Below are 27,924 nucleotides of genomic sequence, written 5' to 3' on the forward strand. Positions count from 1 at the left end.
CTTTGTATCCATAGCACCTAGCATAGTGATTGCATGTGATAGCCAATTAAACAAATGCGTATGAATTGCTTAATTCTACAATGAGCCCCTGGGGAATTTATAATATTATGTAAATTAAATATTCAACCCTTTCCTGACAAATCTTTCTTATTTCATTAACCCTCCAATAATAGATATAGTTTTGTCACTGAGCTTGTCCAATTAGATGAGACTTGCAAAATCTTATATAGTGATGACATAATCTCTTGACAACTCACAATTATACTTATACTTTATTAAAGCATCAAAAAAGATTTTTTAAATAGCTGTTAATCTAATATAGTTTATGCTTTTTAATATACATTAAATTAATGTAGTAGTACTAATATCACTATTCTTATCTATCTTCCCTTCTGAATTCCTTCTCACCTTATATATTTTCAGAATAGTTTATTAACTCTTTTCTTTTTCCCCCATCCCAATCTTTGTATTATTATTACCATTTTCATTCCTCTCAATTCTATCATTTTCAAATTGAAGTCTTTCCTACTGATTAATATATAGCAAAGAAAAACATAAGTTTTATGATTGTTATCTATAATCCACTACATCTTCACCATCTATCTTCATGATCAATCTTTTTTAGTTGTAAACGCATTGATTGCATCAGAGTTCTTAAGTCTTTTAAAGTTATTTTCCTTTCTAATGTTATAGTCATTGTATTAATAGGTCTTTTGGTTCTGATCACTTCATTTATATCAGTGTTTCTTGATTTTTGCGAATCTCTATCTTATGGTTTATGGTCAGTTTCCTATTATGTTGAACTTTTTTTCCAGCATTACTCAATTGATGAGTACCTACTTTGTTTTCATTTCTTTACTAAAACAAAACATGATGAAATACACATTTTTACACACATTAGTCCTTTTCTACTTTCTTTTTCTCTTTGGAGTTTATTCTTTCTAATGAAAATAACACATTAAAGATAGAGCACAGTTTACTATGCTTGAAGTAACATTCCAAAATTCTTACCAGAGTTTTTGGACAAAATCATAATACTAACAGTGTGTTATTGGATTTGTCTTCATAAAGGTCTTTTGCTTATTTTCAATTTTGGTTATTCTTGAAAATATGATAGATATAAGGTATAACCTCAGCATTGTATTAATTGTATTTTGCTATTAGTGATTTAGAACATTTAAAATATCTATTGCTAGTTTGCTTTTCTTTCCTTACAGATTGCTTTTTTGTAGACGACCACTTACCTATATTGGGGAAAGGCTCTTTTTTCTCATATCTTTGTTTTAATTCTCTATAAACTTTGGCTATTAGACTTTTATCAGAAATATTCAAAGTTAACAGTTATATCTGTGGTTCAAATAGTATTGGGTTCTGCTGCATAAACTAATTTATGCACTCAAAATTGTCTGTTTTTTAAAAGTATCATCACTTATTTAATCAATAACTCTTTACTTCTCCACAGTGGTGAAAAATTTATTGTTTTCTTTTTCTTGTACATTATTTAATATATTATCTATTATGCCTATGTCACATATCTGTTTGGAACTTTTTGTGATATATAGCATGAAATTTTGAATTAAACCTATTTCTGTCAAGCTACTTTCCAGTTTTCCTATTTTTAAAAAGCAACTAGTGGATCCTTACTCCAATAGATTGTTTTCTTCAGTTTATCAAACACTCTGTTATTATATTCACTTTCTTATGGATATTGTGTACTTAATCATTATTTTTGATCAATCAACTTTTCTATTTTTAATTAATACCAAGTAACTTAGATGATTATTGCTTGATTGAATAATTTAAGATCTAGTACTACAGGATATCTTCTGTTCTCACTTATTCACGATTTCCCTTAAGATTTTTGGACTTTGGGCTACTTTCAGATGGATTTTCTTACTCTGTTGTCTAGTTTTTTAAGGTAATTTTGTTGTTGTTAGTTGTATGGGTGTGGTATTGAATTTGTAATTAATTTGGATTATTTTGTCATTTTAATTATGTTAACATGGTTCAAATGTGAACAATTAATATTTATCCAATTATACAAACTTTCCTTTTTTTTGTAAAATGATTCCTATAGTGATTTGGTAAATGAGGTTCCATATACTTATAGATTGTTTTGATTTGGAATGGAATTTCTTTTTCTATCTTTCTGACATGTTGTGTAACAATCATGTGTGTGAAAAAAGTTCTCTACTTTTCTTAATTCCAAAAAAAGTTACTTTTCACATATTCCAGAACCTGGAATATGGTTAGGAGTAAAAATCTAAACATTGTTTCTGCATCATCTCAAATTATCAAATCTTTTGAAGTCGCACACTTTTTCTAGAAGTATCCATAACATATGGTCAGTATTCTATGGGGTGAGCTTAAGGTGCAGCTTGGGAGTAGAGGGACATTGTTTACCCAATTATGATTTTAATGGGAAGGGAGCTTGTGAGCAAGTATCAACAGGTTCATCTGCTATAATCTTCCCTCTTGCTCCATTAACTGCCCTCACCCCTACATTTTGGTAAGATTGGGAAATAGGCTGGTAGAAGCATGAGACTTGAAATGGAAATGCCTTGGAAAGATTTAGATTATGCACAGACATTTTGTGTCCAGTTATGGTCTGTTAAATATGTGGTGAAGAGGAGCCTTTTTTGATTGACTATATAGTCAAAATTGGAGTGTACTTAAAATGTACTAATCTTCAGACTAGAATTGGGTTGCAATTTTGTGGGCTCTGACAGAGTAGGAGTAGAAGCCACTAAAATGTTTAGGAGTAGAATCTACACTAGGAATTACAGTGAACCAACTGAAGATTAAAGAGAGAGAAGGAATCTTCACTATCCAGTCCACTGGGATGTAATGTGTAGACTCCTGTAGTTATGAATTCTATAAGACAAGTTATAACTTGTGATATTTCAGCCTGCTCTTTCTAGAAGTATAAGGCAGAATTTATCTTCTTTAGATATCTGTCTTTCTCTTGTTGCTACATCTCAATGGTAAATGTCCTTAAAAAATAATTTTTGTTGTTCTTATTGAGCATTTTCGTCTTGTCTGGTTCTTTGTGATCTCATGGACTATTACATGCCAGGACATTCTATCTGCCATTATTTTTTGGAATATGCCTCACGTTCATTGGTTACATGATACTATCTATCCGTCTCATTCTCTGCTATCTCCTTCTTTTGTCTTCAATATTTCCCAATGTAAGGGTCTTTTGAAACAAGAATCTTTTTTTTTAAATTATGTGGCCAAAGTATTTAAGCTTAAGTGTCAGTATTTGTCCTTCCAAAGAACAGTCTCAACTAATTGCTGAAAGTATTGACTTATTTGATCTTCTTGCTGTCCAAGGGACTCCAAAACGTTCTCCAGCACAACAATTCTAAAGTGTTGATATTGTGGTTCTCAGCTTTACCTGGTATTCCAACTCTCAAGGTCATATTACTACTGCACATAGTGAAAACGATACCAGGAAACATTTATCTTTCTATGGGCCTTTGGGGAGAGCTAGAGCTCATGCTTAACATGGCAAAATGTCATCATGTCTAAGATATTTATAAGGGAGGAATTCTAAAAGATTTCATCCTACTTATTGAGATAACTTTGTGAATGAGATTTGATTTCTATGTGTATGTATATGTGAATGTAGACGTGCATAAATGGACCTACTGGTTCAGTGCATACTTTTGCTAAGTTCCCAGCTGTTACAATTACCTTACATTTCAATTTAACTCTTTCAGCTATCTGCTTTTGAAAATAAAAGTGTATTATTAGCTAAGGAGCAAGAAAAATTAGTTGTTCAGGATTCTTAGCTCTTAAAGTCCTGATGGGAAGAAATGAAAGCACCAAACCAGGAGAGACAAACCATCAGAAACCAAACAGGAAATAAAGTGATGTGGTAAGTTTTAGTAATCTGCAAAAGGATGTAAACAGTCCAAGGGGGACCATATAGGTCTTGCACTTGTCTCCTGGAAAGTCATAAGCAGGAAATGCTCTTATTATCCTTGTTGGATCAGTAATAACTTCTCTGCCTGCTTCCCCTGCTGTAGGTAATGGCTTACCTATGCAATTACCTCCTTTTGTCTTTTCAGAACTCAGGATAAATTATTTCAACTTCTTTGCAGGGAACATTTGAAATAAAGTTATGTTTTAGGGAGAATATTATTTTTCATATAAGATGCAGGAGTTGTTGGTCCTCAGGCAGCTGAGGGAGAATGAAAGGCACTTCAAGTCTTTTAAAAAGCCAGATTCTGATATTTAGCTTGAGATCAAAGAGAAACTCAGGAAAGGAGGGGAAGTAAAGGATAGACCAGAATATATCCTTTGAAGGAACTACCATTACATGTCTGATCTTTGAACTTAGAAACCTACTTTATGAGGATGAACTGAATCTCTTGAAAGTTATATTGTAAAACTAATAACCAGCTAGGTCGAGAGATATGTATTTACATCAAAAACTACAAAAGCAATAATTAATTAGGAATGGCTATTGCACACCTTTTAAAAACTTTTCCATTGGACATGAAGCAGATTGACAGACTAATACTTAGAATCATATTTAATACATTTTTACCTGAATTCCAGGTCTTTGTGACATTTTGGAGTTCTTTTATCTCCCCAGTCTCATACCTTAATTCTGTGTTTTACTTTCAGCAGTTAAGCCAAGTTATAATCTTTCAAACTTTCTTTTAAATGTTTTTATAATGGGTATGGCTCAAGTTGAAATTTTTCCAGTTATTTCAAAGTGACTCAGCTGCTTTATCATTTGCACTGAACAATTTTCACAGTAAATTGTTTACAAGAAATGGTTCATATCTTATGGAGATGTTGCTATATTTCTTAATTCCCCTCAAATGATAACTCTTCTTAAGAGGAAATATTGCTGAACACTTTCCAAGGGATGGAAAAAAGCCAGTATAGGTTTTGCCAAGGGACAGTTAATGCTTGTGCTCCCCAGTGAGTACTATAAGCCCCTGAGACAGTTCTTAGATTTCACAATGGCTTGTATTGATCTCAATTACATCCTGATTGTCTCCTAAATTTTTCCTACCTAAAGTGATAGAGAGCAGAAATCTATCACTGTTTATTGCCTCTGTTGTAGAAGCGCACACAAGACATAATTTCAAAGCAATGTACAGAATGTCAGATATTTGATGGTATAGTTTCACACTCGGGGAAGAGAAATTACCTAGTGAACAGGCAGATACTTTAATCCTTCCCTTTTCCATGTTCAGTCATAGATTACTCAATACATATTCATGCCTGGATAATATAAAAGTCCATATAATAGACTGATTTTTCATCCTCTTTTTTATTTCTCAATAGCTCCGCCAAGGTAACTTAATGGTCATTAATAAGATTCCTAAAATGTGCTGTAAATTTCTAGAACAAAAAGGAAGAATTTTACTTTTAAGTTTTGATTCTGGATTAAAACAAGAATATGTTCCTCATAATTTAAGTACACAAATAGATTTTTTCACTAAAACTACATTTAGGGATGAAAAAGTGGAATCATTTCCTTAAATGTGGTCAAACTGCTAGAGGCAGATGTTGGAAAGTATGCTATATTGAATAGTCATTCCTTGAGATAATAGGTTTAAGGCTAAGACTATTAAAAATGAGATATGTGATAAAATTCAAGTTAGCATACATTTATTAAACATTTATTATGTGCAATATGGTGAGCCAAGTGATGCTGTTGCAAAAATAAAAATTTTCCCCGCCTTTAGGAATTTATATTCACCAGTTGGAGCTTGGGTAGAAATTTACCTTATATTTTCACAATACAATACACACACATATTCACACACAGTCCATATATATTTATGTATATATAATATCTATATCTATACACGTGTAACTGTATACATACATAGTATGTACACATGCATGAGTTTGTATTTTATATATATATGGAATGGTTAGAATCAGGGGGATTGAAAAGGTCTTTTGTAGGAGGGAAGTACTGAAGCTAAAACCTGAAAGGTGTCTCTGAGTTGAGATGGCTAGAAGGGATCACATTCCTAGTTTAGAGGTAGTGTAATGACAATGTTTAATAAGCAATTTATGAATCCAAATAGTGTGGTACCCTTCAAAATAATCCATTTTAGAACACTATATGCTTATTTTCAGGACAACCTCTGTTCTTTTTTTTTTTTTTAATTTCTCTAACAACCTACTCATGAGTCCTATCTGAAAATCAGTCTTGGTGGTTTATGGTCATATTTGTTTTTAGTCTCAATCTTATTCACTTTATTCATTAGACTTAGCTGGGTTTTTGTTAGTCTTTGAAAAATAAATACCTCTACAATCTTGAAATAAAGATTTACCACTTTTAAGAATGTTTAAAGAAGATGCTGAAAGCTTTGAAGGCAATTCTGAAAGACATTTTAAGCCTGCTTTCAACAATTGCAGAATCTTCCCAACATGATTACTTTGAAAGGAACAACACTTAATTGGAAAGGTGTTCTAAGGTGAATGTGCTTTAAAAAGTATTCATTTCAAGCCTTTTTCAGGGCATAGAATTGTTTCTATGATAGGCATAAGGTTTGGGCTTTAAAATGCTTGTGGATTAATAATGCCATTAAGTTAACACATTATCTGTATAACTTTGGGCAAGTTCCTCATCTGAAAAAGAACTTCGGAAGGAAATGACCAACTATTGTGGATATCTTTACCAAGAAAAACCCTAATACAATCACAAAGAGTCAGCCATGACTGAAATGACTGAACAACAACAAAATTGAATGTTCTAGGATATTAGCAAATATCCACTGTTGGAAAACCGTATTTATTCACATGGAGAAATACATGCTTGATCATTGATCAATGAAGCGATGTCTCTGGAGAACCAAATATTAGCAGAACACCAGAAATTATTGAAAATACACTTTTCTGCATATGATTCTTTAGAAAAAAACTTTAATTCATATAATATGTATTTTTCCTATTGCAGGAATCGGGAAACTGCATAAAATGTAGTCCCCAAAATAGAATTGGTAACATGCATAACATTTTTTCTCACTAATTCCCTAGCATTCTATGACCTTTTGTTCTAACATCTTAGTTAAAAACAAAGCAAAACAAAACATTAATTTTATACTCAATTCACTTTTCATAACATATGCATAACCATAAATACTATACAGTAAATAAAAATTTAAAAACTAAAACAATTCTAAACCAGAAAGTTACCTTCTACCATGTTAAATGGTGGTATGAGGGCCTTGTCTTATATATTGTATTTCAAATCACTTTTCTTTGGTTTACCTCGGAAAATTAAGGGAGCAGTTGCTGAGACTTTAGTCACTACTTGAAATAAATTGAGATTGTTGAGGTTTACACAACACCTTAGAGCCAGATAACTTGCACTAGACTTTGGGAGCATGATTATAACATAAAACTTGAATTTTAAATGCAAAAAAATGGAAATATGCAATAAATAGGAAACATTTTAAATTGGTAGAGTAAACAAGACCAATGGAGTGCCTAAAAGGATACTAACCACTCTACAAAACTGAGGGCATGGTGTTTCTCAAAAATATTTTTTATATAATGTAAATAAGTATGGTGACCAATGAGAAAGTAAGAAGTTACTAATAAAATCACACAAATGTTTAAAACCAGTACAACTATATTCAAAATTGCATTAAAGAATGAAAGTGTCTTACAACTCTCAATGTTAGATTGAAGATGTGAATAAGGAATGTAATGCTTTCAGTTCCTGAGTTTATATCTGAGAGTCCAGAAATTTAAGAAATCACTTTTTCAGGCCATTGTAAGTTAAACAAAGTGAATTGCCTTCCAAATGCTAAGCTAACTGCTATAGAATAATTTAAGTATTAGGAGAATTTGGCTTTCTGTTTTCTGTTATATCATTAACTGTGTTGCCAGAATAAAGAAATGTGTTGGAATTAATTTTAGTGTAAAGCCTTTTAGATTTCTTTTCTTTCTTTGGCTGCCTTCTACAGAGTTCAATTAGCATAATTAACATATAATTAATTTCCCATTTGCATAAACTACATTTTACTTTGTTGTGACCTTAATCTTAAAATCTCTCTTTAGGTTTCAGCTTATTTTTTTCCCCCTCATAAAATGTTAACTTTTTCTAACCTTCAGGGATCTCTGTCATTCTCCCTGTCTGTACTACTTCCCTTACCCTCTTCAACCATTTGCTCTGGGTACCATCTGTTCTGTTTAAGCCTTCCTTCTGTTTATCTGCCATTTCTACCTCCCTCATGTATGTTTTTACTTTCTAAGCAGGATCTTTTTCAAGATTCCCCTTTTGCCCCACCCATCCTTAAAAGCTGCTCTTTGTCACTTCAAATTGCAGTTTAAGTAACCTATATCACACCACCAAATGATTCCCCAGAAGAATTAAAAATGATGACACAGGATAGGTGTTTAATTTGTTCTTCATTATAGTCACATTTCTCTCCCCAGAGTCATTCTCCTTAATTCTTCTTCCTTATGTCTCACCTTGTTGAAAGGGCACAAAACTATATTTAAAACAGTCATAGCTTATTCTGTCCTTAGGGTCCTGATGTTGCTTATGTTGACACCATTATGCTCATCTTGCAAAGAGTCCAGCAAATTCTTGTCAGTGTCTAAGAAGTACACATTATCCCTTCAAGAAGAGGTAGGAACAATTCAGACCTGTTAAAAAGATTTGCTAAAATTTGTCTTGACTGATTCCTGAGATTAAGTTTTAGGATCCTGGCTCCTTCACTCAGCTTTTAGATGTAGATTTTCTTACTAGCTTTTTTGTTCTGTTATTAGCTGCTCAGATAAGCTATAACATAGTTTGATTCTAATATTTCTGATTTCCCCTGCTTATATATATTTTAGCTAATTATACCTGTTGTCCTAGCATTGACTTTCCTAATACAACCTTCCTCAATGTTTCCTGAAGTGGGTTGACTCTGTCTTGACCCTCTGGACAAATATCCTATTATTACTCTTTTTCCTATGTAACCAATTCTCTGGAGTCATTTTTCCAACTTTTGCTAATACTGGCTGGCTAGATTGTCAGGAATAAGTTATCCTCCCAAGTGTCATTTACTGACAAGTGGTTATTTCCTAAAGCTGTAGTTCACAAGCCTGTGGAAGTGTTTTGGCCTTCAAGGTTCCTCCCCCCTACTCCCACGGTCATTAATATCAATCACTCACAATTAATTAGCATATAGAAATAGATAGATAACACAGAGATATAGATGGTACAAAATACCCATGCCATAACTCTGGAAGTCTTTCCATCTATGGAAAATTCAGCTTAAGATTAGAGACCATATAAGACAAAGAAGTAACTCATAGTTTCCAGTTGCTGGAAATTATTTTTCTCCCTTTCACAAAGTATTCATGAAGTTTCCTTAGGTATAGTATAGCATTTCCTTTACTTCTAATAGAACCTTGAATATTCTCTTTTTTTCCCAGGATATTTTCAATTCTGGAAGTATTCAATGCAACCAATTACTGCTGTTACAGCAATACTACTAGAGACATACTTTCAACATCCTATGTTGTTTCAAATTTCAAAAACTTCTCTGGTTAACAAGGGATGTATGGAGCTGTGCTTTCTTTCAATTTCTCTTACTGAATCTACCCCTCTTCAAAGTTGTGACTAAATGCTTTTGCCATTAAATTTTGGATACTGGAACACTCAATTATAAACTAGTTCAAAGATTTTATACAGTCTAACAAGGTGTGAGTAAGGCTCTTCATCTAATCTGCATATACTTCTTATGTGGTTTCATATCGCTTTATTCATTGACCTTTATGGCTTTCTAAATTGATCAAAGAACTTTTGAACTTATTCTAAAGCCTATGACTGATAGATAATTCAGATATGACTGGGCCTTGTTAACACTTAGTTTTTGTTTCTGATTGACTGATTCATTTCTCACCTGACAAGATCAGGTATAGCATCCTGTCACTTACTTTAATTGGAGCAATGTAATTGATTGATTGACTTAATTACCCTATAAAACCTACATCTTACATTCCATACCAAAATAAGATCAAAATGGCTATATGATTTGGGCATAAGGGGTGATATCATAAGTAAATTAGGAGATAAAGGGATAGTTTATCTATCAGTATGTGACCAAAGAACATGAAATGCAAAAGGGAAAACTTTGATTAAATTAAATTTAAAAAGTTTGCACAAACAAAACCAACACAGATGAGATTAAAAGGAAAGTATAAAGCTGAGAAAAAATGTTTACAGCTAGTATTTCTGATAAACGCCTCATTTCATTTCTTTTTTTTTTTTTTTTAGATTTTGTTATTATTTTTGTAGTGGCAAGAAACTGGAAACTGAATGGATGCCCATCAACTAGAGAATGGCTAAATGAATTATGGTATATTAATGTCATGAAATGTTATTGTTCTGTAAGAAACGACGAGCAGGATGATTTCAGAGAGCCTGCATAGAATTACATGAACTGATGATGCTAAGTGAAATAAGCAGAACCAGGAGATCATTATACATGGCAACAACAAGACTTATACAAAGATCAGTTTTGATGGATGTGGTTCTCTTCAATAATGAGATGATTTAAACCAGTTCTAATTGTTTAGTGATGAAAAAAGCCATCTACACCCAGAGAGAGGATTAAGGGAACTGAATGTGATTTACAACACAGCATTTTCACTCTTTTTGTTGTTGTTTGTTTGCATTTTATTTTGCTTCTCTCCTTTTTTTTTTTTTTTTTCCTTGTGTGGTATAATGTTCTAGTTTCGCTTTCTGGAGGTCTTGAGACCAAGCTTTGTTTCAGGAGAGTAATCACCAAGAGAATAGCCAGATGATAAAGTCCAAAAGTCTTTATTATCTCCTTCACAGTCTGTCTCTTTGCCTGGGGCTCAGCTAGCTTTCTGAAGGCCCTTCAGATGGGCCCTAGTCTCAGTGGGGGAAGGAGGAGTACAGGCCAACCACTGTGGTGGTGGGAGATGGAGTGAATGTCTCTCATCCAGTCCTTGTTGACTCTTATATATTCTATTATAATTACATTATCATAAGTGTGAATCTTGTAGAATAGATGTCAATCCTGTAGAACTATATTAAGTACTAAGTATTTACTAATTCCTTGGCTGAATTTGTCCCAGCTTATATACTCTATTATAATTAAAGCATTGTAAGGGTGAATCTTGTAGAACTATATTAAGTATTAGGTATATGTACTGAACTAGATAACTATTAAGCACCATGCTAAATTAGATAACCATTGTCTTATCAATTCCTCTGAGTTAACACCTTGTAAGAATTTCTCCAGAATTCTGGTCCATTACATGTAGGCACGATAATTATATAAATATATTTACAGTTATTGGATTTAATATATATTTCTACTATGTTTAACATATATCGGACTACTTGCTATCTAGGGGGAGGAGTTAGTCTTAGTTTAGGAATTCAATAGTGTTCTTACTTTCAATTTTATTAATCTCCCTTTTTATTTTCAGATTTTTACATCTGGTATTAAATTAGGGGTTTTTAATTTGTTATTTTTCTATCCTTTCCAGTTTCATGCCTAATTCATCAATTTTCTCTTTGATATGTTATCTCATTATTGCTATTCTCTTGGATGAAATTATTGATTTGATTGGTATTTCACTAATTCATTCTTTAGGATTAGATTATTGTGTTTCCAATTAATTTTTGGTCTATTTTCTCCTGAACTTTTATTGCATGTAATTCTTATTGCATCATGATCTGAAAAAAAAAACCAAAACTAATATTTCTGTCTTTCTGTATTTGATTTTGTGATTTTCATGCCCTAATATAGTATCAGTTTTGGGGCAGATGCCATGTACTGCTGAAAAAAAAGTATATTTATTTCTGTCTCCATTCAATTTTCTCCAAAAATCTATCATACTTAACTTTCCTCAAATTCTATTTACTTCCTTAGCTTCTGTCTTATTTATTTTGTGGTTCAATTTATCTAGTTTTGATAGAACAAGGTTGAGATCTGCCACTAGTATAAGTTTGCTATCTATTTCTTCTTGCAGTTCTCTTCTCCTCTAGAAACTTGGATGCTATATCACTTGCTATGTTTATTATTGATATTATGTTTATCATTGATTTTACTTAATTTTTCATGGTGCCCTATAGCAAAATGTGATTTCCTTTCTTATAACTATTCATTAGATTTATTTTTGCTGTTGTTTTATCTGAGATCAGGATCACTACCTCTGCTTTTTTTTTTTTTTTTTTTTACTTCAGTTGAAGCACAATAGATTCTGCTCAAGCCTTTTACCTTTACTCTGTATGTATCGCTGTGCTTTATATCTATCTACCTATCTATATCTGCAGATTGTCCAAGCTTCCTCTACAGGTGACAGCGGTTTTACACTGCCCTGGGCCAGTGCTGCTGACTTCCTTTCTGTGCTGGATGAGGTGACTTTTATTAAGCAGTATTCTGGGGTTAAGAGGTTCACTATTTGGCTTTTTCTATTTGTGTTGGATGTGTCAGAGCTAATCTGTTCATGCACTGACTTCTGAAATGGGAAGCTTCTGTATTTTGGCTAAGAGCCTCCCCATAGATTCCTCAGCACTGGAACATCAGCCTGGGTCCCTGCTCTGTGTCTGTACTCTGCATCCTCCCCCTCACCCCACCCCAGCCTCCTCCTCCCAATTGAGAAACACCTTTTCTCAAGTTCTTCCAAAATATCTTCTGCTGGAAATTTGTTACACTCCAAATATTTGTGGGTTCTGTCACTCCAAAACTAGTTCAGAAGGTTGATATGGTGTTGATCTGAAAACACCAGGAATAATTCAGATAAAGACATGTCTACTCTTTGCCATCTTGGGTCTGCCTTAGGCCTCATTCATTTATTTATTTATTTATTTTAAAATCTTTTTATTGATAGAATGCATTCCAGGGTAATTTTTTTACAGCATTATCCCTTGCATTCATTTCTGTTCCGATTTTTCCCCTCCCTCCCTCCACCCCTTCCCCCAGATGGCAAGCAGTCTTTTACATGTTGAACAGGTTACAGTATATCCTGGATACAATATATGTGTGCAGAACCGAACAGTTTTCTTGTTGCACAGGGAGAATTGAATTCAGAAGGTATAAATAACCCGGGAAGAAAAACAAAAATGCAAACAGTTTTCATTCATTTCCCAGTGTTCTTTCTCTGGGTATAGCTGCTTCTGTCCATCTTTGATCAATTAAGGCTCTCTTTATCGAAGAGATCCACTTCCATCAGAATACATCCTCAAACAGTATCGTTGTTGAGGTATATAATGGTCTCCTGGTTCTGCGCATTTCACTCAGCATCAGTTCATGTAAGTCTCTCCAGTCCTCTCTGTATTCATCCTGCTGGTCATTCCTTACAGAACAATAATATTCCATAACATTCATATACCACAATTTACTCAACCATTCTCCAATTGATGGACAGCCTTTCATTTTCCAGCTTCTAGTCACTACAAACAGGGCTGCTTAGGCCTCATTTATAAAAACTCTGTCAAATTTGTAAGAATACAAGTCATTCCCTATTCAATAAATGGTCAAAGGATATGAACAGACAGTTTTTAAATAATGAAATTAAAGCCATTTATAGTCATATAAAAATGCTCCAAATCACTATTTTTAAAAAATAACTTTTTATTGACAGAACCCATGTCAGGGTAATTTTTTACAACATTATCCCTTGCACTCACTTCTATTCCAATTTTTCCCCTCCCTTCCTTCACCCCCTCCCCCAGATGGCAAGCAGTCCTATACAAGTTAAATAGGTTACAGTACATCTAAATACAATATATGTGTGCAGAACCAAACAGTTCTCTTGTTGCACAGGGAGAATTGGATTCAGAAGGTATAAATAACCCGGGAAGAAAAACAAAAATGCAAGCAGTTTATATTCATTTCCCAGTGTTCTTTCTTTGGGTGTCGCTGCTTCTGTCCATCATTGATCAATTGAAACTGAGTTAGATCCACTTCCATCAGAATACATCCTCAAACAGTATCGTTGTTGAGGTATATAATGATCTCCTGGTTCTGCTCATTTCACTTAGCATCAGTTCATGTAAGTCTCTCCAGTCCTCTCTGTATTCATCCTGCTGGTCATTTCTTACAAAACAATAATATTCCATAACATTCATTTACCACAATTTATTCAGCCATTCTCCAATTGATGGGCATCCATTCATTTTCCAGCTTCTAGCCACTACAAACAGGGCTGCCATAAACATTTTGGCACATACAGGTCCCTTTCCCTTCTTTAGTATCTCTTTGGGGTATAAGCTCAGTAGAAACACTTCTGGATCAAGGGGTATGCACAGTCCAAATCACTATTGATTAGAGAAATGCCCATTATCACAAATCTGAGGTTCCACCTCACATTTCTCTTGGCTAAGATAACAGGAAAAGATAATGACACATTTTGGAGGGGGTGTGGGAAAACTGGGACATTAGTGCTTTCTTGGTGAAGTTGTGAAATGATTCAACCATTCTTAAGAGGAATCTGGAACTATGCCCAATGGGTTATAAATATTTTTTATTTAATTATAGGCAAAGGGATATAAATTTTTGCATACCATTTGATTCACCAGTGCTACTAGGGGATTGTATCTCAAGGAAATTATAAAAACTGCATATGCAAAAATGTTTGTAGCAGCTTTTTTGTGATGGCAAAGAATTGGAATATGAGTAGATGTTCATTAATTGGGGAATAACTGAATAAGTTATGGCATATGAATGTAATGGAATATTATTGTTCTATAAAAATGAACAGACTGATTTTAGAAGGGCCTTTAAAAATTTACATGAACTAATTCTGAGAAAAGAAAGCAGAACAGGGAATACACTGTACATAGTAACAGCAAGATTGAGTAATGTTAAACTATGAAAGACTTGATTTTTCCTCAGTGGTTCAGTGATCCAAGACAATCCCAATAAACTTTATAATAAAAAACGCTATCTGCATTTGGAAAGAGAACTACGGAAATTGAATGTAAATCAACATATGCAATGTTCACTTTTTTCTTGTTCATATTTCTCTCATGATTTTTCCCTTTTGTTTTGATTTTTCTCTCTTAATATGATTTATAAAGATATGTGTATTAAAAAGCTAATATATGTATATAGCTGGAAAAATAAAACAATTAAAAATGAAACTATAGGGGTTCCCTTCTACAAAATGTGTTTTTTTATAGGGAGAAGTCCAGCCAATGCCCTCTGACTCTTTATTCCAAAAAGTACCAGAAATGGCCTTTATAAATCTGTTCTATTTCTAGGGTAAATAAAATGAAATTGCAAACTCATATATCACCAGAACAAGAAGACCTGTAGGATCAGCTAGTCAAGAAGCAAAGAACCTCAGCTATTTGGGGAATTGAGGCATAGACTTCTTATTCTAGTAAGTTATATAGGTCATTTTGCTTTCACGAAAGGCAAGACAATTGGTCACTTTGAAGGCCAAATAATATGAACAATTCTATTGAATAATAGTAATCTAGATAAATCAAATTTCCCACATTAAACTCCTACCAATGCATATATAGAATTCAGAAACTCATAGGCTTTTCAATATTTCCACACAGTATTGCATACTGTACAATACTTCCATAAATATTGTAATTTATCAATCATCAAACAACCTATTCCTGATAAGTTTGTAAATTTCCATCAATGAAACTGGCTTATAGTATTCCTTCAAGCAGAGGGAGAGAACTCCTCAGCATCCCAAATCCATTTAATCCCTGAGAATGAGATTGATTTTTTTACAAAGAAATCTTGACTTCCAAGACATAAAACAAATAGATAAATATTTTAGCTCAGTTTCTACAGATAGCCCAGACCCACTTGCAAGTTCAAAATACTCAGTTCTTGAGTGCTACAGCATGCTGATTTCTCAGGGCTTCTCATGCCCTCTGCAACATCTCACCTACAACCATGGCTCCAAGGTCCTTAAAGAGTCCAACTTCAGGTAAGGATGGACACTGGCACCTGCAATGAAGACAAAGGAAAGTGGAACAAATATACCTCTAGATATACCAAAGTGGGAGTAGCAAGTTTAAAAGGAGAACTTTTACTAAATCACACCAAGAAAAAGAGATCCCTCTTGGTCCAGAAAAGACAATCTTGAAGAAGTCATCCTGGGCATAGTGATAACTGGTAATAGTTTCATGTTTTTTTGGTGACAGTTATTTGTTTCTGACTCTCAAATCCCTTCCATATGTCTACTACTAGTGCATTAGTGTCTGTGAGTGATTTAGTCACAAGACTAAGTTTTTTGTTCAAGAAATTTATAAATTAAATAGGAATACTCATGCTATCTAATCTAGAACTAAAAAGTAATCAAACGTCTGGTCAATAAAATTCTTGAATGCATCCCAGACCACATTAAAATGCAATTGGAAAAATGCTTAACAAAATAAATAAAACTATAGTACAGTAATAAAGTTAATTAATGGTTTTCTAAGAAAAAATGTGGGAAAGGTTGTTTCTATGTGGATTTGAATACCCCTGACCTTCAATATATAGGTCCAATATCTTAAAAGTTAGATGAATAAGAAGCCACTTTAGTTTCCTTTTTTGTGAAATGGATGCAGCACTACCTCTATTACCTTCATTACAGCTATTTTGAGAAAAAAATAATTAAACATGATCCTAAACAAATAATAAATTGATGTTGAATGGATTGATAGACTTTCAGTGTTTTGTTATAAAAATAACTGAACTTAATAGATAATTACATATAAGATGTTAAAAAAATATAAGGCAAATATCAAAGATTAATTTCAAGGGACTCAGTAAAGACAAACTGAATATGTTTTATATGTAGAAATGTAAACTATATGTCTAAGATTATCATTAGTAATTGAATAGTTCAAAAGAAAGATTTGGATAGAGCAGAGAATGATGTGATTCTATAAAGCAAAACTGTATAGAAAAAGGTAAAAATAGTAATTATGCAAATGAGGTGTGGAAATAAGAACCAACACAAAGGAATTAAATGGGAGGGGGTAGATCTGAAATCCTACTCAACTGGGAATAGGTTAAAACAATATAAAAATATGGAAGAATATAAAAGTCTTCTAAATGTATAAAGAAATGGAGGGAAGGGAAAAGGATGCGAGTGTAGAAGTGTGATCTAGAAGTTCATGTAGATCAATAAGAATGGGGTACAGTATGTAGATTAATGAGAATAGGAAAAAAGAGGGAAAGAGTTGCAGAGAAGATAAAGAAGACATGCTGAGGGCGGGGAGAGGTTAAATAATTAACAAGGTAAGGTAATAGGTAGAAGTAAAGCAGAGGAGTCAGTAGAGATAGGAAAAAGAGATACATACAAACATAATAACAATGATGAATAATGGAATTTATTAGAAAAAAAGCAAGGCTAATAATCATTGATCTCAGGCAATGTTAAAGCCAAAATAGATTTAATCAGAAAAGAAAGAGAAATGACAGTATATGCTTGTCATATTAATCAGTATTGTTTTAGACTCAAATAACTAGGTAGTATAAGGCTGAAATATGGCTATGGTATAGGAAATGATGAGTTAGAAGATTTAGAAAAAAATACAGAAAGACTTGACCTTATCAAAGATTGTTATATACCCTCAGAGACCAAACAAGCATAGTATCGCCTGCTTGATGTAAATGAATGTGCATGTATATGTGTATGATAAAAAAATTTATGAGTGTGTATGGATGTGTATATGTGTATCTAAATGTATGTGTATGTGTATATATGTGTGTATATACACGCCCACCCACCCCCACACACACATTTATCCATGCTTAACTGTAGCCTTTTTGCCAGAGATTATAAGGGAGGAGAGGGGAAAAAAAACAAAAAAAGTTAAGAAAAGTTTTTCTGCACAGCAGAAAACAAAAGAAAATCTACAAGAAAGTAAAGATAAAGAGCTCTGAATACAACATGTAGTGTTTATTATAATGGGTAAAACAATGTTTGGGATGACTATTCAGAGAAGACATCATATTGAAAGAAGAGACATTAGATTATTAGATACTTGCATAAATAGAACTAATGCATCAAAGTATGATAGATTTAAATTTCACTGAGACTAAACGCTATTTAATCCATTTTCCTTATTTTATAAGGAAATTGTGGCATTTTGATTAAATAAAGTACATAAGATCACATGGATAGGATCCAGGATTTGAACTGTACGTCTCTAATAGTTTTATATATTTCTTATCTTATTCTATTTGCCACTATCTGATATGTGCCTGTCTTATGCTCATAAATCTGGTCCCTAAAAAAGCAACTTGATGGCAGGAACTAGGCAGAAACTATTGTTCCTCACTACACCGCCAAGTAGCTTAATGCTAGACAATTATGTATATTGATGTGAAAATAATTAAAAACAATAAGGAAAATAGTAATTATTATTATAGGAATAGGTACAGGATCTGAACTTTCATTGGTATAAGAAAATGCAAAATGAAAAAATTCTCTCTACAAATATGGATTTGTACCTGCTTCATAATTTATAGTTTTCTTGGTTGGCTAGAGCAATGAAAATTTAAATGACTTGCAATGTCATATAGTCCAGATGTTTTTGAGGCAGGGCTTGAACTCAGACCTTCTTATCAGAGTGGCTCTCTATTTAATAATAACTAATATTTAGACAGAGCTAATCAAGTTCAACCTCTTGCTGACAATATGGAATTCAGGGAAGAAGAATTTATTCATGTAAATTCAGATTGAATAAAAAGTATCTCTCAGTTTCAGATAGGTAGTAACATCAACTTGAATCAAGCATTAGAATTCTTTATTTGCCAATATGTGCCAAACACATGTGGTAAATCATTGGGTAACAATTGTTGGGCAAGATCCTATTTTTGAGTTAATTCCTATATAAACAAACACATTTCATGCAAAAAATATTGATCTAGCTTAACTCAGTGAGACTTCTATATAGATTAATCCAATAAGGCTGGTAAAGGACCAAATATGCTAGGCTGTTATAAAGATACCCTTCTGCTATTGGAATGATGAACTCCCCCTCTCTAATCTCATATAACTTTACTAAACTATTTTTACTATTTCATTTTGGCTCTTGCTGCCCTTGTATTTCCCTCAAATCCCCAAATTTTAGATCTTCTTGTCTATATTTCTTAATTTTCAATTGAAGAAAACTATATCCTAGGAATATTGTGAATTGCCCAAGGTCATTATCTTAACTTAATTTTTACACTTAATTTTATAAATAAAACTAGAGATTGTAAAAGCCACAGGCAAGGATTGCTTTATTATTCTATTATTCTGCTTTTTGATCTCCCAGTCTTGTTATACTTTAGTATATGTGTGTGTGATAAATATGTGAAAGGGGCAATTAACTGCATTTTAGTTACTTTAATCATTTCCCAGAGAAAGATTAATGCTGTAAGCCAATAAATACTTTTATATAAGGAATTTTACAAGGTTTTACTAAAGAAACATTTAGAGAATAAACAGCATATGCATCATGACCACAAAAATGACTAATAACATTACTATTGCAATAAATTCCCCTGCCACAGTGCCAGATATCCTCCTGTTGTTTTGCTGAAGAAAGTAATAGAGAGTGAAGGAAAATATTTCAATTTACTCAAAACCAAGAATAAATACTACTCTTTAAATTCTTGCTTTAGAATTTATTATATAAATTTTTTTAGATTTTTTCTTTTCCCCTTCCTTTCTTCTCCCACTTCTCCTTCCCTCTATTTCTTCTCCTCCCTCTCTCCTTCCCTCCTTTTCCTGCTTGTCTCTTTCTTTCCCCCTTCACTCCTTCCTTCCTTCCTTCCTTCCTTCCTTCCTTCCTTCCTTCCTTCCTCCTTCCTTCCTTCCTTCCTTCCTTCCTTCTTTTCTTCCCTTCTTCAATATAAAACATAAAGATTAAAAAAAATATTGCCACACCTAGCAGAACATGAGAGGACTCAAAATATAAAGCAATAGATTTACATTTCAAGAGAGCCTATAAAACAAATGCCACACATTGTATGCAGAGTTGTCCCTCTTTCCTTTGCTTCCTTGTAGTTTTTCTTTTGTTCTCTGCTGTGTAACAAATAAATAAATAAATAATAAATAAATAAATAAATAAATAAAGCTTATGTTTTTTTTACTCCCCACTTCTTCTTCCCTCCTCCAAGAAGGCTACAATAAAGTGCAGATACACACACATCCATACATATATCTATATCTGTGTTTATAGCTATATGCACATGCACAATATAAACATACAAACACATATATATGCATACAGTACACACACATAGATAGATAGATAGATAGATAGATATACTCAAATACATATACATCTACTTAAAACTATACTATGCTTGTTTGTCCCCTGTTTCTCTGGAGGTAGATAATATCACCCTTCATAAATCCAGATCTCTTTGTGCTTCTCATGAGTTTATTTATACTTGAATAACAGTTTCCTCTCTCCCCCCCCCCGAAATCCTTGAAAGTCCTTTATTTTGTTAAATCTTTACTTCTTTTCCCTGAAAAAAATTTTTAACCAGTTTTGCTGAGTAGGTTATGCTTGGTTGCATCCTAGCTCCTTTGCACTCCAGAATATCATGTTCTGAGCCCTTTGCTCTATTAATATAGAATCTGCTAAATTTTATTTGATCCTGGTAATAGCTTCATAATATTTGATGCTTTTTCTCTAACTACTTGAAATAATTTCTCTTAGACCTGGGAACCCTAAAATTTTGCTATAATATTCCTGTGAATTTTAAATTAAAATGTCTCTCTGGAAATAATTGATGGATTATTTTAATTTCTACTTTAAAGTATTAGAGTATTTTCCCTTAAATTTTTTTTAAATAAGATCTCTAGGCTCTTTTTTATCATGTGTTTAAAGTAACTAGTTTTCTTCTATTTTTAATTCTTTTATCTTTATTTGTCTGTTTTTTGATATCTCATGGAGTCATTAGTTTCCATTTGCCTGATTTTAATGTTTAAGACATTAGTTATTCCAGTGAAATTTTACATTTTTTTTCATTTGACCAATTATGATTTTTGTGGTATTCTTTTCTTCAGGGCATTTTTGTGTCTCCCACTTTTAAATTTTATTTTAATATTTCACCAATTCTAATTTTCATGGTATTATTTTCTCCATATTTTTTTGCATCTCTTTAACCAAGCTGTTAAACTCTTTTCATAGTTTTTTTTTTTTCCCTACATCACTCTTATTTCCTTTACCATTGTTTTACCATTCTTTTTTTTTAAACTCTTCCAGAAATTCTTCTTGGTTTTGTCTCTAGTTTAAATTTTTCTTTGAGACATTGCTTGTAGCTATTTTCTGTTTTTCTTTTTCTTTTTTTCTGGTAATACATGTGCATTGACTTTTTAAATACACATTTCTTAAAGAATCAAATTAGGAGAGAAAAATCAGAGCAAAAGGAAAAGACCATGGGAAAGGAAAAAAAAAAACTGAAAAAAAGAGGTGACCATAGCATATATTGAATTTTTATAGACAAATAATCTTTTATTTCTCATAATTAATTCAGTCATTCCCCAATTGATGGGCATTTACCCACTTTCTAAATTTTTGCTACCATAGAAAGAGTAGTTACAAGTATTTATGCAAATATGGCTTTTCCCCCCTCCTTTATGATTTCCTTTGGATATCAACTCAGTAATGGAACTTCTGGATCAAAGGGTATGCACAGTTTAATAACCCTTTACACATAGGTGCACATTCCTGTCCAGAATGGCTGGATCATTTCACAATGCCACCAACAATGCATTAATATCCCAGTTTTACAATATCCCCTTCAAAATCTATCATTATATTTTCATGTCATTTTAGCCAATCTGAGAGGTATGAGGTGGTACCACAGTTGTTTTAATTTGCATTTCTCCAATCAATAGTAATTTACAGCATCATTTCTTATAACTATAGATGGCTTTAATTTCATCATCTGTCTGTTTATATCCTTTGACTATTTGTCAAATGGGGAATGATTTGCATTCTTATAAATTTGACACAGTTATTTATATATTTTAGAAATTATATCTTTATCAGAAACATTGGTTGTAAAATTTTTTTCCACTTTTGTACTTCCATTTTAATCTTGTTTCTGTTGTTTTTAGCTCTATAAGAAATAGTTTTTGGCAGATTGATTGGTATGGCACAGAATAAGTAGACCAATTTAGTTAGAATTGTCATTTTATTATATTAGCTTGGCCTACTCATGCACAATTGATATTCTTCCATTTGTTTAGATCTGATTTTATTTCTGTGAGAAGTGTTTTGTAATTACCTTCATATAGTTTCTGGGTTTGCTTTGCTTGTAGCTATTTTCAATGTTTCTTCTAAGTTCGTGTCTTGTTCTTTCCTGTCATAATAGTAATTTTCTATTGTCACATTTTTATTTTGTTCCTTTCTCATTTTTTCAACCTATTTCTTGACTTTGGATTTTATGTTAAAATTGGTCTTTGCTAAGCTGAGGGTGGGGAGATACAGTGCCAATTTCCAGGACTTTCTTTATATTTATCCATTCATTCATTTGGTCGCTTTTTTATTTGTTTACTTTCTGTGGTCTTCTCAGAGCTGGTTCTGGGAATCTGCAATTTTGTCAAGCTTTCAAGGTGGTGTTATCCTTAGAGATGGATGGTTATTCCTGTCCTCCATTGCACTCTGGTCTTTATGCAGGAACCTGTTCCCTAATGCTAGTATTTCTTTCTGCTCTGGACCTATGATCAGGTCCCCTGATTCCTTGTGACTGCTTTCACTGCTCCTTTACTCTGGGACAGTGACCAAAATTGTATATGAACAATGGATTTGGCAAACAACAGCTGATCCTCCACATGATGTTAGCTCAGGATCCCCTGTAATCTCTTTTTGACCATCTGTCTAATCCCCTTACTCTTTCCGGACGGAGAGCTCACAAATCTGCTGCTGCTGTTGCAGCCCCTTTCAAGGCCCATGTGCCATGTGTATTCTTTACTGACTTCACACCAGGATTACAGACATCTCTTTCTAATCTTCTAAGTTTTGTTGGGGTGAAAAATATGTTCTTCTTATTTTTTTCATGTTATTGGCTGTGCTGCTTCAGAATTTGATATGATATTCTATTTTTAAGTTATTTAGAGGGAAATGTTGGGGGAGCTTGCCTGGGGTGTTGCCTTTACTCTGCCATCTTGGTCAACTCCCCTTTAAACCAAGTATTGATAATTCATCCCCAAGAATTTGTTTCACATCTATGTCTGATTAGGAATGCTATTCCATATCTGTGATCAATTATTATTCTTAACAAAACACATTTTAGGGTATATAATTTTGCTCCCTTTTTTTCCTCTGACATATTTCTTTCAAACTTTGATCTGAATAAATCTGTTCAATCCATGGTGATAAACCTTTATTGATTTATATTTCTGTATTATATGTATGTATATAATAATAATAATAATAATAATAATGTATGCTTATATATAATGTGTTCCCTCTGCTTCTGTCTCATTGAACCACATAATAATAAAGCTCTTGTTTGTATCAACTCAATAATTTCAAATTTCCTTTAAATATTCCAAGGCAAGTATTTATTTTAAACCAAGATGAGGTCAAATTAAGCTCAGTTACAATCCTAGGGTGTCTTCATGCCTTCTGATTGCACCTTATCTCATATCCACTGATTTATAGTCATTTCTCAACCTTTGAACATTTAACTTTCACAATCTCAAGCATTCATATGATTTGATTAGTATTTTCATTTTCAGTTTTGTATTGTATTAAATATACATATTCATGTGTGTTGAACATTTGTGGCTATACATAATGGTGAAAAACTGAGAGGTGTAATGCATGGATGTTTTTGGCGTGGCAGAAATCCTATGTTCTTCACTTATTTTATCTACACTAATACTCTCATATACAGAGTTTCCTCTGCAATTGTTAACACATTTTCACTGTTTAACTTTAAAACTAAAATTTGGTGTTGCATTTATGCTCCCAAAGCATAATACAAATGCTTTGGTCTCAAAGTCCAAGTATATAAAATCAATGATACAACTCAGTGAGAAAACAATATTAAAATTCATGTCAAGATGTATGGAGCTACAGTCAATCATAACTTTTGTGTTAATGAATTGATGTCTTGTTATATCCACAGAAAGGGGAAAAGATTCATAAAAGTGTTTGTGAATCTATTCCAGAAAATGCTACCATGCAATGAGGAAATGGAAAAAATGGATAATTGCCTAAGTTTATGAGTGAATGAGGAGTGAAAAAATATGATAAATATGGGAACCATCTACTTGGGGGCCCAACAAATTTATAAGTATGTAACTAGAGATCCAGAAAAATCGAAACCTTTTGTAGCTAACCAAGAGTTTATTTATTATTTTAAGTTGTGGTATGGTTTGAAAAATGTGAAACTTTCTTGTGAAGCTAATTCTGCTGCTACTGTGGATGCTGCTGAATTTTAGAACCTGATGAATAAGCTGTTTAAGGAGAAAAAACTGATTATCTACCAGAGCAAGAGTTTAATGCCAATGAGACTAGTCTATTCATAAAGCAGGTGCATACATAGTAAAAGCCATCACCAAAGTCCCTAGGTACAAAGTTTTTAAGGATCCTTTGACCATTCTATTTGTGCACTAATGTCTGGGGTGTCTGCAAGTGTAAATCATTGATGATCTGTGAAGCCCCAAATCCCAGTATTGCAAAAGGAAAAAATTAAACAAGGCCAGAATACCAGCATATTGGGGCTAGAATAGAAAAGTGTGAATGATTGCAGAAGTCTTCTGGGACTGGTTTAATAACTAATCCTTTTTTATTAAAGTTTTTTATTTTCAAAGCATATGCATAGATAATTTTCAGCATTCACTCTTGCAAAACCTCATGTTTCCAATTTTCCCTCCCTCCCTCCAACTCCTCCCACAGACTGCAAGTAATCCAATATATGTTAAACTTGTGTAATTTTTCTATATATAGTTCCACAATTATCGTGCTACACAAGAAAAATAAGACCTAAAAGAAAAAAAATGAGAAAGAAAATGCAAGCAAACAACAACAAAAAGAGTGGAAATGCTATGTTGTTATCCATGCTCAGCCCCACCCCTCTCACTGAGTGCAGATGACTCTCTTCATCACAAGACCACTGGAACTGTCCTAAATCACCTTGCTGTTGAAGAGTCATGTCCTTAGGAATTGATCATCATATAATCTTGTTGCTGTGTACAAAGCTTTCTCGGTTCTGTTCACATCACTTAACATCAGTTCATGTAAGTCTCTGCAGGCCTTTCTAAAATCATCCTATATTTTTTATAGAACAATAATATTCTATAACATTCATATACCACAACGTATTCAGCCATTCTCTAACTTGATGAGCATACACTCAGTTTCTAGTTCCTTGCCATTACAAAAAGAGCTGCTACAAACACTTTTGCACATGTGGGTCCTTTTCCATTTTTTATGATCTCTTTGGGATACAGAACCAGTAGAGACACTGTAGGATCAAAGGGTATGCAAAATAATTATTTCATTTTTAAGATAGAATAATAACTGTAGGTAAAGAATCTTGCATTCAAGATTCTTTTAATATTCAACAATGCACCAGTTCATGCTCATGAGCATCTGGAAAATTCCTCTGAAATACAGAAAAGTTTTTATGGCACCCAATAACACACCATTGGATCCAGCCTATGAATCAGTAAATCATAAAAACCATTATGTCCCAATCTAGTAGGAAAATGTACTTCTATCCCTGTGAGTACTTGGAGGCAAACCCAGAAACCACATGATGTCTTTCTGGAAATCTGTCATTGTGCTACATCATCAACTACATGGATGTAGCCTGGGAAATGTTTTACAAGCCACCTTGAACAACTGTTGGAAAGAAGTGTGGTCTGCTTGTATCTGGAACTTTGAAGGCTTTAAATATTTTGATGAAGCTGTGAGATAGAATTGTGAAATGATTATGCATCTAGTGCATACAATGCAGGTGAAAGAATCAAGGACATGGAAGGAAAAGATATCTCTGATGTCTAGTAGAAACAGCTCCAGGAGCTACCTAATGATGAGTTAGATGTGGTAGCTCAGGATGATCTCCATGACAAGTGAACGTGATGACAAACATGTTCCCAAGATTGTGCCATTAACAGTTGCTAAGCTTGAAGGCTGACTAGAGATATCAAGGCTGTCAATAACAACACTGATCACAGTGTCAAAGTTAAGTATCACTGTGGAAGTAAGATACAAGTTAAAAGTCTTTTAATTTCTAGAATTTTATTTGTTGTATAGTGTTTATAATTTTACAGTGTTCGTATGCTACAAAAAGTGAATATTGCCTACAATACAAAAGGTCATAGAATTCTAGGAAATTATTAGTAAGAAGAAAAGTTTTTTTACATGTTACCAATTTTATTTTGTGTACTGGATTTTATAGGTTATTTCATGGTTATTGGGTTAGGAAAAGTGCATATTATCAGAATTAATGTTTTGTTATAAAGAATTGTATGCAGAGAAATGTGTTTTAAGCAATCTCTACAGAAAGATTATAATTTTGGGTGATCACAAGAGCCAAACCCTTTATTTTCCCAAAAGTTCAATGCATCAACATTCATATTTTTTCACTTTTGTATCATTTTCTAGCAATGTTGCTACCATGAAAGATGAGCATTAATTGTATTATTCCTGCAGTTGGAATCTCCACTGCAAACTGAGAACTCCTTTTCTGTCTTTACTCAACCACCTTTCTTCCTTTGATCTTCACCCTATTAAATTTTTTTCACCCTATATAGATCACAGTGGCTTTTTTTTTCTACTGGCCCTAAGACCATTCTCCATTTTCTCCTAATCAGTGTATCTTTGTGCTAAATAACTTTAAAATTTGGATTGAAATTCATTTAAATCCTTTAACCTCCAAGTTTTCCAACCACTCAGATCCATGACTTATTCCTGTATTGTACCTCACTGAAGCACAATTATAGTCTCAATCTATATTTCATTAATATAGTCTTTTCAAGTATTGTAATTTTTAAATTGAAAGCTCTGACATTCTTCTGTCCATAACCTCATTTTATCTTGTCTCTCTACACCTTACCCCCATCTGAGTCTATTCCCTACTCTAATTATGATCTCAAATCTCTCTGCTCTTCAATACACTAACAGGTAATTAGCCTTGCTCAAATTTCTTTTCTAAATCTCAAGTATATTATAAACCAGTTATATTTCACACTACATTCTTAAATTTTTATCCAATCTTAGCCCTTGCTTAATCCAAAAAATTGATTGAAAACTTTCCCACTCAATCTCATACATTGTTATACAGTGTATAACAACTATACAACTATGTTATACGTAATTGGAGGAAGTAATAAATTGATACTGGCTAGGGTACACACACACACACATACACACACACACACACACACACACACACACACACACACAAATACCTAAACAAAAGAAAAAAATTAATCAGAATGATTTTGGTTTCCAGCACTCATGGCTTGTAATCTCAACTCAGTTTATCATCTTCATTCTTATTATTGTCAATCATTATTCTCTTTTATCTCACTACTATATTTGATGCTGTTGACAATACTCTTCTCTTGTCGAGTGTCTTCTTTGTGTTTCCCTGATATTACACATTCTTAATTCTTGCCCAGGTCTTTCTGAGAACTTTGGGCTCCAGTGCTAGCTCATCATCCATATAATTCCCTCTAACTGTGGATTTCCATGATGTCTGCTGCCCTCTTTTTTTTTTTTCTTTCTATATTCATTCTCTTTAAGTAACCTTATTATCTGATTATTACAAAAGTCAGATAGCTCTAAAATCTGCAATACAGTCCCAGCCCTACCTCAACAGTTTTTTATTAGACATTTTATACTGGCTATCAGGGAGATATTTTGAATTTAACATGTCTACCAAAAAATTCATTCTCTTTCCTGAAAAGTTCTCTTCAACAAAAGCCAAACTTCCTTATCTCTTTCAAAGCACTACCTTTCTACCTTCCTGGATT

This window comes from Antechinus flavipes, chromosome 1 (genome assembly GCF_016432865.1).
Source record: "Antechinus flavipes isolate AdamAnt ecotype Samford, QLD, Australia chromosome 1, AdamAnt_v2, whole genome shotgun sequence".
Lineage (NCBI taxonomy): Eukaryota > Metazoa > Chordata > Mammalia > Dasyuromorphia > Dasyuridae > Antechinus > Antechinus flavipes.